This window comes from Vipera berus (genome assembly GCF_964194415.1).
Source record: "Vipera berus genome assembly, chromosome: Z".
Lineage (NCBI taxonomy): Eukaryota > Metazoa > Chordata > Lepidosauria > Squamata > Viperidae > Vipera > Vipera berus.
The window spans coordinates 72602252-72616986 of record NC_138205.1 but is presented as its reverse complement, the minus strand read 5'-3'; the positions used below and the strand labels follow the sequence as shown (position 1 = coordinate 72616986).

At 38.0% G+C, this 14735-nt stretch overlaps 1 protein-coding gene across 4 annotated transcripts in view; it reads right to left on the bottom strand.

Annotated features, from left to right (window-relative positions):
- The window catches only part of ELMO1 (engulfment and cell motility 1), a 336399-nt gene that overhangs the window by 95246 nt on the left and 226418 nt on the right, over positions 1-14735 (bottom strand). The window lies entirely within an intron of this gene.

Sequence of the window (14735 nt, the reverse complement as noted above, 5' to 3'; positions counted from 1 at the left end):
GAAAAATAGGGACCACTCCGGTGGGAAGGTAACAGCGTTCTGTGCACCTTTGGCGTCTAGTCATGCCGGCCACATGACCACGGAGACGTCCTCGGACAAGCGCTGGCTCTTCGGCTTTGAAACGGAGATGAGCACCGGCCCCTAGAGTCGGAAACGACTAGCACGCATGTGCGGGGGAACCTTTACCTTTACCTTTACCTATGTTCCATTAAATATGTTAAACTATAAAGATTAAAAAAATCCAGAAAAAGTAATGGCAAAGCACTTTTATATAATTATCAATATATTATATATATATTATATACAATATGCACTTCTGTAAAGTCACCAGAAGCTGAATTTATCAGCTTTTATTACTTGACAAGTAATATGGTATTGACAGAGTGCAATACAGACTGAAGAATACCTAATACAGATAGTCCTTGCTCAACAACTGGTCAAAGTTATGACAGACCCCTGTGCTCCCAAAGGGTACTTATGACCTGGTTTTAGTTTTGGTAATTGTGTTTTGGGTACCTAGCAACTGGCTTGCATTTATGGCTATTTGCAGCATTCCGTGGCCAAATAACCAAGATTTTAAGCATTTTTGGCTGGTTTCTAGCATTTACTTTCAGTTTCCAGCAAAAAAATGACCATTGGATTAAATGAATTTGTTTAATGACATCCATGTTTGCTTAGCAATTAACGCACACATAAAAAATATCATAAAACAGGGCATGGTCACATGGTGACGCACTTAACAACTATCACAACTTACGATCTTACTTCCAGGCTCAAATATGGTTGCAAATTGAAGATTAACTGTAATTAATTGATGAGAATTATGGAAAATAATGGAAAATCTTAAGAATGACTGCAGTTACACAATACAGTAGACGTTATATAGCCTAAAACTGGAATACTGTTAAAATTATTTGAGAGACATTTTTATTCAAAACACTCTGATCTATAGTTATATGATTTTCCCTTTCCGATTCTTCTCCAGTTTTTAATTTATGTTCTCCTTCAGAGAAAGGCAATAAATCAGCACACATCAGCCAAGTTTGAATGATTATCATTTCTCTTGTAAACAAATGTCATTTGTGGTGACAACCATTAAGAAATTTTGGAAGTCAATCTTTCCTTATATCTATTCCAAACAAATGCATGCCTAACAAAATTATTTTGATAATCTATATTATCTTAACTTTGTCATATCATACTTGTCTATGCTCAGTTAACAAAAAGTTTACCTGGATAAGAATTTTGTTTTTACCAATGAGAAAACTGATTTTGAGTTGGATTTAAATAGTAATATTGAACATGTGATTGTCAAGAGGTTATAAATTACTGAAAATGAATATGGAAGATGAACATGTTAAAAGATTGTATGAAACAAGAAACACAAATTATGGCATAATGCTTGATCAAAGGGAGAGTAAAAGATTGAAATTTATATTGAATTTATAACTTTTTATAACCTCTGGTGTATAAGAGGTTATAAGAAAGCTATTGAAAACTTATTGGAATCAGATATGTATTTTAATACAGCAAATTCTTAAACTGAATGTAAACTAAAGTCAGAGGCTTTTCATTTAGATTTGATGGACAAATTGATGAAAAAAATGAAACTTTGTTCTTTTACATGACAACAGCACTAAGGCTTCTGTGTGTGCAGAGTTGGAAGGACTCACATATACAGTACCCACATGGACGAATGGATATGAAATTAATAAAGTTGGTTCAATAATAAAATTGATTGCTTTGATGGAAGAAAAGAGACTTTATCTAGCTTCAGCTCTACTTGGAAACCACTACTGGATTTTTTTTAACTTCAAACTGAAAGAAATGAAATTTTAACTTTGGCTATAATGATTAGATTTGTTTATGAGGATAGAAGAAGTACTGTTTATTATGGTTTATTCTAGTTCAAAGGGTCATTGATTTTAAGACATTGGTCTGCAGTTACTTTTTTCTATAGCTGTTTTCTCTTTTTTCTGCACGCCCCAGTTTTTCTTTTCTCCTACTTCATCTTTTTTCTTTTCAGTTCTTTATCACTTGTTGCTTGTACATAACAAATTCCTTATGCATTCAATCATTCTTGGCCAATAAAAAATTCTATTTTCTTTGTTTTGCATTTTATACATTTTGAAATTGAATAGTTTTGGAAAAAGGAACTAATTAAAAAACAAAACAATAGAAAACTTTTCTAGTTTAAATTGCAGAATCAGAAGATAACAAACATGGGTAAAACTGTGCTTCTGAAAACCTACTAATCACAAAGCAGCTATAAATTACAAAGGATTATTTTTTCCATAACAAAAGGGGATTGAACATAATAGTAGGTTACATTATGATGTAAAATCATAGATGAAAAAAGACAAATAAAAGTAGTTCTAAATTTTAATCATAGGCATATTTTAAAAAGGATGCAGCCGCGCGAGTTGTGATGGGAGTCTCCCGATATTCCCATGTAACACCTCTTCTCCGCAAGCTGCATTGGCTTCCAGTTGCCCTCCGGGTGAGATTCAAGGTGCTGGTGATGACCTATAAAACCCTAAATGGCATGGGCCCGGATTATCTGAGGGAGCACCTGCTGCCAGCATCAATTTCCCATCGTCCTGTGTGCTCCCACAGGGAGGGCCTCCTCAGGGTACCGCCGGTCAAGGATTGCTGACGGGTGATCCCCAAGGGGAGGGCGTTCTCTGTGGGCGCGCCTGCCCTATGGAATCAACTGCCAACGGAACTCCGGACTGCCCCCGACCTTCGTTCATTTCGCCGGGACCTAAAAACCTGGCTCTTTGAGCTATCTGGTCTGGACTGAGGGGTTTAATGTTTTTAAATTGTGATTTTATTTTTTGCGGCTAGACTTAATTTAATTTAATTTAATTTTAATTTTATATTGTATTGTTTTTAAATTTTGCCTTGTAAACCGCCCTGAGTCCTTTGGAAGTAGGGCGGTATATAAACCGAATAAATAAATAAATAAATAAATGAATATTCACAGAATAGAAAACCTTTCCTAGTTTTCTTTATTTATACCTATGATTAAAATTTAGAATACTTTTATTTGTTGTTTTTCATCTGTGACTTTACATCATAATGTGATCTACTATTATGTTCAAACCCCTTTTGTATATATGAATGGAATCTAACAATGTGAATCTAATAAATTTAAAGTTCCCATATTAAACAAAAAAGATAAAAGTAATAAATTAGCTAGACCTGACTGATTTTCCTCATAATGTTCTAAAAGACTGATAAATCACATTACTACAGCTTTAATATTACTATTAACTCAGTCAGGTGTAAGTGTAATAAAATTATGTATTTTACAATTCATGGTTATTTTGGACAAAGTCATTCATTACATCTTTCTCTCAAAATATGGATTACTATTATAACAGAATGTTAAGTCATTGGGAAACAATATATTGATCAAGAGCATTATAGTTTTATTAAAAATAGAAAAAGAAAATTAGCTAATTGACAGAAATTTATAAAAATAACATTTTAATAAGATGGATTTTTTAAAAACAAAGATTTGTATGAATTTATCCTGGGTTTCTTTCAGACACTTCCATCTTTCTCAGGACTGCATAATCTTTTTTCAATCCCCTCTAACAGATTAATCATCTGCCCGTGGAGCTCAGGACTGCCCCTGACCTGCGTTCATTCCGCCGGGACCTGAAGACTTGGCTCTTTGAGCTCTCTGGCCCAGGCTGAGAATTTTAACTGTTCTATTTGCAGGGATAATTTAATCTTTTTAATTGTCTTTTAACTTTTGTATTTTGTATTGATGTGATTTTAAAATGCCCTGTAAACCGCCCTGAGTCCTTCGGGAAAGGGCGGTATATAAATCTAATAAAATAAATAAAATTTTCCCAATTCTAAAGTCCATCCCTTTGCCAATAATATTAGTCTAATAAATAGTTTATGTGCTGCATCATCCTGCAGTTAGGTGGCATATATGATATGCATAAATTAATAAGTACCCAAACAGAAAGAAACAGAAAACAATTCAACTCTCTTCCCCTGACCAATTACTCTTATTGTATCTTTGGTTTTGAAAGCACTCTGAAAAATTACAGACTTCTGAATAGCAGTATGGAAGGAGTCTCTCAGGGAGAGACTGTTCCAGAATGAAGAAGGTAGGACCGAGAATACAAACTTGCAGGGACCCCTCCCCTTTACATCTTGGGGGTAAGCATCTACAGCATACCCCCTAGGCCCATAGGTCTACCTGGAACAGACAGTCTCAGAATTATCAAAGATCCATGACTTAGTTAGCTCCTCTATTACATTAAATGAAAACACTAATGATAAAATTGATCTGACAAAATAGTACATCCAGGCTTGTAAATTAAAAAAAATTAAGAACTTACATGTGCAATATGTTTCACTACTGTGATGCTGGCAAGGTGGTTAAGTGGCAATATACAGGGGTAAATGGTTCTGGCAATTCCTTTAGATATTTCTATTTAACCCTCTACAGAAGATAAGCCTTTCTTAATTACTTCTGAAATCTAGACTTCCCTGCCAGTGGTTGACAGATAGGAAACAGCTTTAATAAAAGATTTCTCTGGCAAAGTGATAACAGAAATAAAAAGAAGGGAGGTACACTGACCCCCCCTCTCTCCCAAAAGCATGACAAAAACACACTGGACTAAGAAAGTAAGATGACCCTAATCATCTTACACTTGAGAACTTTCTTATACCTTTGTAGGTGAGTCAACTTCCTCCATTTTGTCACCCAGCATCTTGTAAGATTGGGAAAGTGAGAAACTTTCACCTGATTTGTCATGAACTTAAGTATATTCAGAACTCTTATTCATAATAAACTAAAGATTCAAAGCACTCTTATTGTGTCTCTCAGTAAGAAATGGATGATTGCTCTCTCTCCACTTCTCCAGGAACAACCCTAGCATTTGATCCTCATTATTTTTAATTGAGCTATTTGCATTTGGACAAATGATTAAAGTACAAAGGTCAGAAGAATCAATTGCTCTTTAAGGACAGATTTCACTCATGAAGAAAAAACAACTGCTACCCACCCCCACCCCCAAGATCAAAGTTCGATACAAAGGACCATATTGGAGTCTTTAGGGTCTACATATGTTGCAGACATTTTACAAACTAGATCTTTGTTACCATCATTAATTATCCAGGAGAAGTTTCATACTGGGTTGTCACAAGGCTCTCTTTGATTGATTACACAGCTATTTCAAAAAATCTAATGCCCTCACTTCTCAAAACTCATATTGACAATCTTCCTGAGAATGACAATGTAACTGAAGGATAAATTAATCCAAACACTCTACACAAAGAGGCACTTCAATTACACACAACCAATACTATACGGAAGTTTTTCTAACCCAACTTTACCATTTTGCATCCAGGAAAATCAGTCAATTTCTCCAACCAATACTTCTTCTCCAGTCAATTATCTCTACTTGTCCATCTGGTATTAACAGGAATGAATTCTCCTTTAACTAACCTTGGTTTGAAAGCAAATGTCATGCAGCCAATAAACAACTATTTATCTTGTTCCTATCTACAAACACCCTGAAGAAACAATGTAATAGGCATGGACATTGCACCTAGGAAATCCCAGTCAAAAAAGATATGAGACAAGAGTGCATTTTAGCTTCCCTTTTAATTTATTCAATTCCCTTCATAGATAAATTGAACAGCCCATCTTCTGCCAAAGCTGGGAAACAGATACATCTCTGTTCTTCTATGCAAAGATGATTTTGTGCTTCTCTGTCAGACACAGACTGAAATGGGCACTTTATACCCTTGCTTAGTACTGTCAAAATGAACCACTACAAATGAGCCACTCAGAAATCAAGGTCAAAAGCACATGTCTGGTGATTAAACAACCATCAACCAGTAAATATCTTCAAATAACTAGAGATTGTTTTCCACACAACTGTTATATCAGCTTAAATGCATGAAAAATACTGTAGCTTCATTTCTACAATCTTTCTAATTCTCCAAAGGAGCCCAGCATATACTCATAGTGTTCAAAGTTTTCTCAACCAAGATCTGAGCTCAGTTACTTTTTTGTCAGCCCTCCTGGATAAGTCAGAGAGAAATCAAGATTAGGTTAGCTAATTCTACTTTTTTGTAACATTGCATTAACAGAATCTTGTAAATCTGAAAATACAAACTTCCTGCTGCGGCTTTTAAGTGCTTGAACAATTAGGGTGGGTCATTGTTAAATTTCTTTTTCTGATTGTTAAAGCACTGGAGACTCCTCTTGTTTCCTAGGTAGTATCTATTCCCCTCATCCTCCAAGTCCATCCCGATTCCATTACATTTTGAAGTCCAATTGGTCCCTTATAGATTATTTCTTCCCCTTGAAAGAGTTCAATCTCTATTTATCTATCTTCCAAGCACCCACTGTGTTCCAAATGTGGTGCTTTGCTATGAAGTAAGCTTACTCAAAATAGAAACTTCCACCTGGATTCACATCCTTTCCTACTGACTTAAGTTTCTTTCTTTCCAGCTGGCTTGGTTCCTTTAATTATGGCTAACAGCTTCTAGTGTCTCCAATGTGAAGCAATACATAAAACATTAAAATTTTATGACTTCTCATGGGCAACTATTACCCTGATGGGCTAGGTACGTGCAGTAGCCAATCTTAAATAATATGTCATTAACTAAGGACTGTAATCAGTTTGTCAGTCTTAACCCAGAAACATCTTTCTGATCCACAGTGCACAGTTACTCTACCTAGCTTTCAGCTGCTCTCAACTTTCAAATTTAAAGGGCTTTGTCTTTGGCTAGAATCGGTGCCTTTCTACCTGTAGTTATTGAAGGAAGATACAAAAATATCCCTTTTGAATGGAGATTGTACCCATGTAATGGAGGAGCAATTAAAATATTGAAACATGTATTACTCTCTCTACGCTCACCAGGAAATACTATTTCTACTCAACATCAAACATTCTGATCACACTGATTCTTTCTATTCAAGTTGCTACTATCAGACCAATTTGATTGTGCTTCAATGAACATAGATGAAAACTGATCCATAGTTTTACAATACATTGTAATTTTTCATTAAACAGCTACTAGATATTTTCTGTTTGGAAATATTTCAAATGCAGCTATCCATTTACTTTTTATCAATGTTTTATCTCATTACTACTAATTAAACCTTTTTTCTGTCTTAATTTCATTAGCTGCCAGTTATTTTAACAATATAAACAGTATAATTGGATTTTGAAAGCATAATCCCTTATATATCATCGTTCCTCATACATGTTTTCTAGATATATTAATTGCACTTTTCGATAGCTTTTACTATTATAATGACTCCATATATTTCAAATCAGTAATTTTATTATTTTGTTATTCTAAATAATTATTTGGTTGCTTTACATAAATTGTACAGGTAGTCCACAAGTTACAACTGTAATGCAGCCTGTCCATTAGAGTTGAAAGTCAGGAGAAACATTAAATGAACTGCCACTAGTAATGACTGCTCTCCCCAGTGCATTATTTAAACAAATGTGTGGGTTGTTAAATGAAGTATGGTAAGCCTCAGAGATGGAGGAGATTCTGGTAAGCCTAGTGAAGGCACAAGCTCAACTGCCTTGAGCCTCTTAAGGCCCCCATCTTAAGCCTCTTAAGCCCCCCATCCCCTATAATGTTCCACTTCCCACTCTTAGGGTTTCATATGTTCCTCCCCACTTCTGTCATTGTTTATCTTTTAACACAGACCACCTTCTGGAAACTATGTCAAATGACAGCAAGCTGCTCCATCCCCCAGCTTCCTTAGACTGCATGACCTCTGTAAGATCTCAAGTCTCAAACATTATTTTAGTAAAGGATGATCATCTATACATTTATAAAGGTCCTCATTATTTTATTTATTTGTATCCTACCTTTATTGTTTCTACAAATAACTCAAGGTGGCCAACATATCCAACGCACCTTCCTCCTATTTTTCCCACACCAAGAAGCCTGTTAGTCTGAGAGTGAGTGATTGGCCCAAGGTCACCAGATCTTTTTCATAGGTAAGAACTCACTGTCTCCCCATTTCTAGCCTGATACCTTGATGATGATGATGCCCTGATCCATGCTGTGTAGAGTTTTAACTCAAATCAATACACCAAAAATATTTGTGCCCTACTTTCATTTCATATGCAAATCTAAAATCAATAGCAAAATATATCTTTGCAACATTTGCTACTTTGATTAGGATTTATTACATACCATCTCCTGAAACTACATCTAAACTATTTGTATGTTCAGGAATGTAAAATGTAATTTCATTTCATTTATGCAAAGCTCCTGCCTCATGCTGAAAAGATACGGAGCAGAAATTAGGAATATTATCATAAAATAACATTGATAGATAGGCTGGATTTATACAGTACATCACTGTATGCCATAATTTTTTAATACAATTTAGCAGGCGATACAATGGGCCACATATAATGCTACTCTTTTCAGATGGGTTTATGCATCATGTTATGTCTAAAACAGGGGTCGGCAAGCTGAAACAGTGAAAAAGCCACTCGGAACCGGTTCCCTCACAAAAGAAAAAACTGGGAGCCGCAAAAAAGAGTGCGCATGCACATGCATGCGCAAAACAAAAGGCTAATCAGCGGCCCTGTGTATGCGTCCTCCCGGGAGCTCTGGCAACTCCATAAGGCCAGCCCCAAACTTCACAAGTGGAAATCGAGGGAGATTGCCAGGAACACGAGATCAGCGTTTCTCAGCCCGCGCTGATCTCGCCCTTCTTGCAGTCTCCTTCTCTCTGTTTCAGCTTGCTTTCGGCTACTTTTCTTTCAGGGGATCCAGCCTCTGCTGCCCCCTTCTCTCAACAGCTGGATGCCCCGAAAGAAAAGCAGCCGAAGGTAGCAGCTCTGCAAGTCTCCGCCAAGAGAATGGGTGGCAAGCCTCCACCACCCCATTCTCTCGGCGGAGCGCTCCACCGCCCCATTCTCTCATTTCGGCGGAGACTTCTTTCGGGGGATCAGCAGAGGCTGGATCTCCCGAAAGAAGTCTCCGCCGAGATAATGGGTGGCAAACCTCCACCGCCCCATTCTCTCAGTGGAGCACTCCACCGCCCCATTCTCTCGGCAGCTTGCTGCCCCATTCTCTCGTCTCGGCAGAGCCCAGCTGAGAGAAGGGGGCGACAGAGCCTGGATCCCCCAAAAGAAGTCTCTGCTGAGACGAGAAAATGGGGCGGTGGAGTGCTCCGCCGAGAGAATGAGGTGGTGGAGGCTTGTCGCCCATTCTCTCAGTGGAGACTTCTTTCAGGGGGATCCAGCCTCTGCCACCCTCCGAAAGAAGTCTCCACTGAGAGAATGGGCGGCAAGCCTCCACTGCCCCATTCTCTCAGCGGAGCGCTCCACCGCCCCATTCTCTTGGCGGAGGCTTGCAGAGGTGGCAGCGGAGCTGCGCGCGCAGCTCTCCAAACTGCTGCCGCCCGTTTGGAGAGCTGCTGCCTTTGTCAAACATGGACGAAGGCAGCAGCTCTCCAAATCGGGCGGTGGAGGTTTGGAGAGCTGCGCGTGCAGCTCTCCAACCCGCCACTCTCCAAACCTCCACCGCCCCGTTTGGAGAGCTGCTGCCTTTGTCAAACATGGATGAAGGCAGCAGCTCTCCAAACGGGGTGGTGGAGGTTTGGAGAGTTGCGCGCGCAGCTCCCCAAACCTCCGCCACCCCATTCTCTCAATGGGACTTTTTTACTCCCACTTTTTTTCCAGAATGGTGGAGGAGTACTGGGAGCCACAGGAGATGGCTTAAAGAGCCGCATGTGGCTCCGGAGTCGCGGGTTGCCGGCCCGTGGTCTAAAACAAGCAATCAGTTTGCAGATTAATGCCAAAAGTACCATGAATGCCATCCATAATTAATTATATAGTACTTGCATTCACCAAAAAGTTGCATAGATTTGAGACCTTGCGGTGCCATGTTCCATTTAGCAGATGGCTAGACTTTATTCTAAATATGACATTTATTTATAGTTTATCCATTTGTTTGTATGTTTGTATTCTTATTCCTAAACCACCCTTCTCCCTCAAAGAGAAGCTCTGGGAAGTGTACAATATAATCAACATATAAAATAATGTATAAAATTAAAATTTTAAAATTAATTTAAGGTTAAAAAATTTTAAATCTCAAGAATACAACATTATAAAATATAAAAAAATCCAAAATGGCTATTTAACATTAATTAATATGGGGGGGGGGCTCTCATGAGGCCAGTCAGCCCCATGATTGCATGGTTCTCTGTGCCCCCCAGATAAGGCCACAGAATCAAGTTTGGATCTCTTAATGGAAGGTTAGAGGAGTAGGGGGCCACCTTACCTCTGGGGACAGTATGTTTCATAATGCAGGGGCAGCTGCAGAGAAGGCTCTCTTCCTAGATCCCGCTAGTTTAAATTTTTTGACTAATGGGGTCTGCAGCATACTCTCCCTGCTTGATCAAGTTGGACAGACTGATGTGATGGAGCAAAGCCAATTCTGTTGGTAGATTAGCTGCATGTTATGTAGGGCTTTATAGGTGATGACTAACACCTTGAATTGGACCCAAAAGCAAACTGGCACCCAGTGAAGTTTGCGGAGCAAGGATGGTATATGTGTCCTTCTTTGGCACCCAATATGACTCACATAGCTGCACTCGGCACCAGCTGAAGTTCCAGATTTTAACAGTAATGTCAGATACATCAAAATCCAATCAATTGTATTGTTGTGTGCAATTAGTAGTCTCTCTTTCTCCATTCAATTAATACTAATACTTTCAGAAAGCATATTTACCTATTAGTAAATGTCTATGGAGATTCTCAGCCATCCAGGTCATAGTACTTTTTCAAAAGGCAACTGGACCATTTTTCTTTGAGGAAGAAGAAGACATTTCACTTCTCATCCAAGAAGCTTCATCAGTTGTGACTGGATGGTGGAAGGATATGTTCCGACAGAATGGCGGCGGGGGGGGGACTGCAATGGAAGGACTGTATTTCTTTGCAGTCATCTGGTCATTAGCACTCTTTTTGGGAGTTGTTCAAGCCACTTGGGGTTTATCTGTTGAAATGGTTGTGGAATTTTCTTGGAGATAAGTGGTGTTGTACTCTTCCCCCTCTATTGAGGGACAGCAGTTCAGTTCTAACATGGATGGATTCTTTTACCTCTCTTTCAAACCAATGATCCTCTCTTTCCAAATAAAAAGCCAGAAAGGGTCATTGGTTTGAAAGAGGGGTAAAAGACACATTGAGAATACTTTAAAAAGTATAAACTAGAATAATCTAGGGCTACTATATTGCTTCTGCATATTAGATTTGAATCTACATATTTTCAGCTATCCCTGTTTAATGGATTTTTTTCCTGTGACTTTTGTATTATCCCTTGCTTTTAAAATTGCAGCTTATGAAGAATTTTTTAAAGATAGAAAATAACAATGTGCCTGTAATGGTTCTTATGTAATTGAAATACTGAACCAAAATGAAAGTTCAAATCATGCAAAAACTGGTTTGATGGATTCATTTTTCCACTAAATATAATTCCTTAAATCTCTCATACTTCTAACTCTTGAAAGCTATGATTTCAGAAAAGCCAAAACCATTTAATTATCTGCAGATTTACAGAATTATTGCAACTTTCACTCATAGTATTTACATGTTGCCCTACTGTAGAAAAGTCCTGATGATAAGTAATTATAAAACAGGCAGAACAGCCAATCAGAACATCATAAGAGCTCAGTTTTCTCAAAAATGAATTAAAAAATGAAAGACCTTGATAAAAAGTATCCAATTTCCAACACTCATGCCCAAATGGCATAATTTATTGTTCTCTTTAGACTCTGAAATAAAATTATTTTAATATCTTCCTGAAAGACAGGAGGGTAGGATAAATAAAACATGTGAAAGGAGAGCTATGCCAAAATCTTGGGGCTCAGAAATATCTGTGGCTCATATTTTCACAGGGAAGGAACACATAGCTTCCCTTCCCAGATTCCTAGATGGGAGATGCCATATTCTACTCAAAGAAGATTTTCATTGATACCAGACATGTAGGACTTCATTGGTTAAAACCAGTATCTTAAATAGTATGGGAAACCAACTGATAGCCAATACATAACATGTGTCACATGACTGAGGTAACTGCTGTTTCCAAGTAGTCTTCAATTGACAGCTCTATGAATAATGCATCGCAACACTGTAGTATAAGCTAAATGTAGTGAAGACATGTAGTATTCTCAACAAAATCAGTCAAACAAAAGATTTATTACTGACTACCAGCCTAAATTGGTTAACAGTTCCCTGGCCTCAAACTCCATCTACTGATCAAGCCGTAGCTTTCTTTACAAGCAGGAGTTCTCCCAAATCACAGAACTATTCCTTTGGGGAAAGAACAGTTTACTCTAGAACCAAACATCAGACCTATATATAGAGAGGGTCATGAAGTGATCATTGTGTCACTGATAAAATAATCTGCCATGCCATGCCCAGCTATTACTATTTATATTCTCTGACTCTTAAGTATTAAAAAAACCCAGACAGCTTGAATCTCACTATAGACCTCCTCCAGAAAGATAAGGTACTATGCAATTGCTGGCTCCAGCAATTTAATTATTCAATAATTTTCTTTTTTGGCATTTTACTCTGGTCAGAGCTCATTGCCTTAAAAATCATAAAGAATCTGTTGTCTCCCAGCTGGCCACTGAGTGGCAACCTAGATTCTGATGTAATTATTTGCAATATATAAATAAAAAGCAGTGGCTGCATTAATCCAGGAAAACATAATCGATTGTTAGGTAATATCTTTATCAGGATTAACAAAACAGCACATAAAATGTGCAAGCTTTCAACCTCTCAAAATCTTACTCAACAGGAAGGAATATAAAAAAATTCAAAAACTCAGCCAACTCATAGTCTTCATAGTCTTGAAGTTCATAATAAATAAAATGTAGCATTTAACAATATTTACATATTTTATTTTATTTATATGTGAAATTTAATCTAGTATTCATGGATAAAGAAAATGGTTACTTTCTCCCCCTCTGAAAGCATAAATAATTTCGCCATGTCATGCAGGAAATTGTGGGTGTTCCATCATTGGAGGCTTTTAAGAAGAGACTGGACAGCCATTTGTCTGAAATTATATTGGATCACCTGCTTGAGCAGTAGGACGGACTAGAAGACCTCCAAGGTTCCTTCCAACTTTATTATTCTGTTCTGTACTTACTTCATGTGGTGCAATTCACTGGAGAAAGCAATTGTGCTTGATAGAGTTAGCAGTAAAAAGAAACTAGGCTGCCAAAGAACATGGTGGCTGGATACCATAAAAGCTGACATGAGCCAGAGTATAGAACAACTCAAAGAAATAGTGCAAGATTGGAAGATGTGGAGAGATCTGGTCCATAGAATTGCCAAGACCTGGACATGACTGAATGGATAACATCATCATCGCCACTATTAGCCTCCAATTTACAAAACTATGTAATATAGCAATTTTTCCTGTCCTCTTTATTTAACTTTTTTTAAACTTTTTTCATTCAAGATCATTGAAAAAAAATGACCAGGGAGTACAATCAAAGCAATAGTTTCAAATTATTATCAAGAACAACCATCCCTGGTTGTAATTTTAATAATTAACAGTAGCAAGAAAATAGAGCAAGAAAAAAATATATGAACAGATGGAGAAGGTACCAAACCAAGCCAAGCAGAAAATAATTTTAAGGCACAGACGCTGCTTTGAATTATTCAAGGTCAGGGTCTAAAAATAAATAGACAATGTTAGAAACAATATCCTCAGATGCCCCAAATTTACCTAAGTTACTAACAGTGACATTGTAGCATTGCAATCACACAGCATTAGATCCATACTTTATCATGCAAGGAAGAAATTCATACAAAGCAGTAGGACAAGTACAAACTCACTGCAGTAACCCTGATCAGCAGAAAAAGGAAGAAGAGCATCTGTCAGGGTCCACTTCAAACCCTCATCCTAAAAAAGCAGAACTTGTGGAAGCAGTTTCTTCCAAAAGTAGCTTTGTCCTGTGACTACTTGGAATGGGGTGTAGCCCATGCTGGAATGGACTGCATTGTTGTAGGCGACTTCAGCAAACAGAAGTAGGTCTGTCCAGTTTGTCTGTTGGTAATTAATAAAGTATCTAAGATATTGTTCAAATACTGAGTTCAAACGTTCAGTCCCACCATTCGTTTGCGGATGATGACTAGATGACAGCCCCCGGGTGGTCCCTAAAAGGGACAAAAATTCCTTCCAGAACTCTGATGTGAACTGCGCCCCCCTGTGGTGCCCCATACAAGTGCCCCATACAAGCGATAGATGTGTCGAACGAACTGCTTTGCTAGTGTCTTTGCTGTGGGGGTTTCTGAACAGGGTATGAAATGTACTTGTTTGGAAAATAGGTCTATTATGACCCAAATGACTGTGTTCCCACTGCTCTTGGGTAGTTCCACTATGGAATCCATGGAAATTTCCTTCCAGGGGGCTGAGGGGGTTGCTACTGGCTGTAGCAGTCCAGGTGATTTTCCCTGTAATCTTTTTTCTGATACACATATTGGACAGCTGGCTACATAGCTTTCAATGTCCTTTTTGATGGATGGCCACCAGAACTGCCTCTTCACTAAGTGTAGTGTTTTCACGAATCCAAAGTGGCCTGCCGATTTTGAATCATGGCAGAGCTGCATGAATGCTAGTCTCTGACTCAGGTATGTATAGTTTCTCCCCCACGTGGGGCAATCCATCTGTGATGGTACACAAATTTTTGTGAC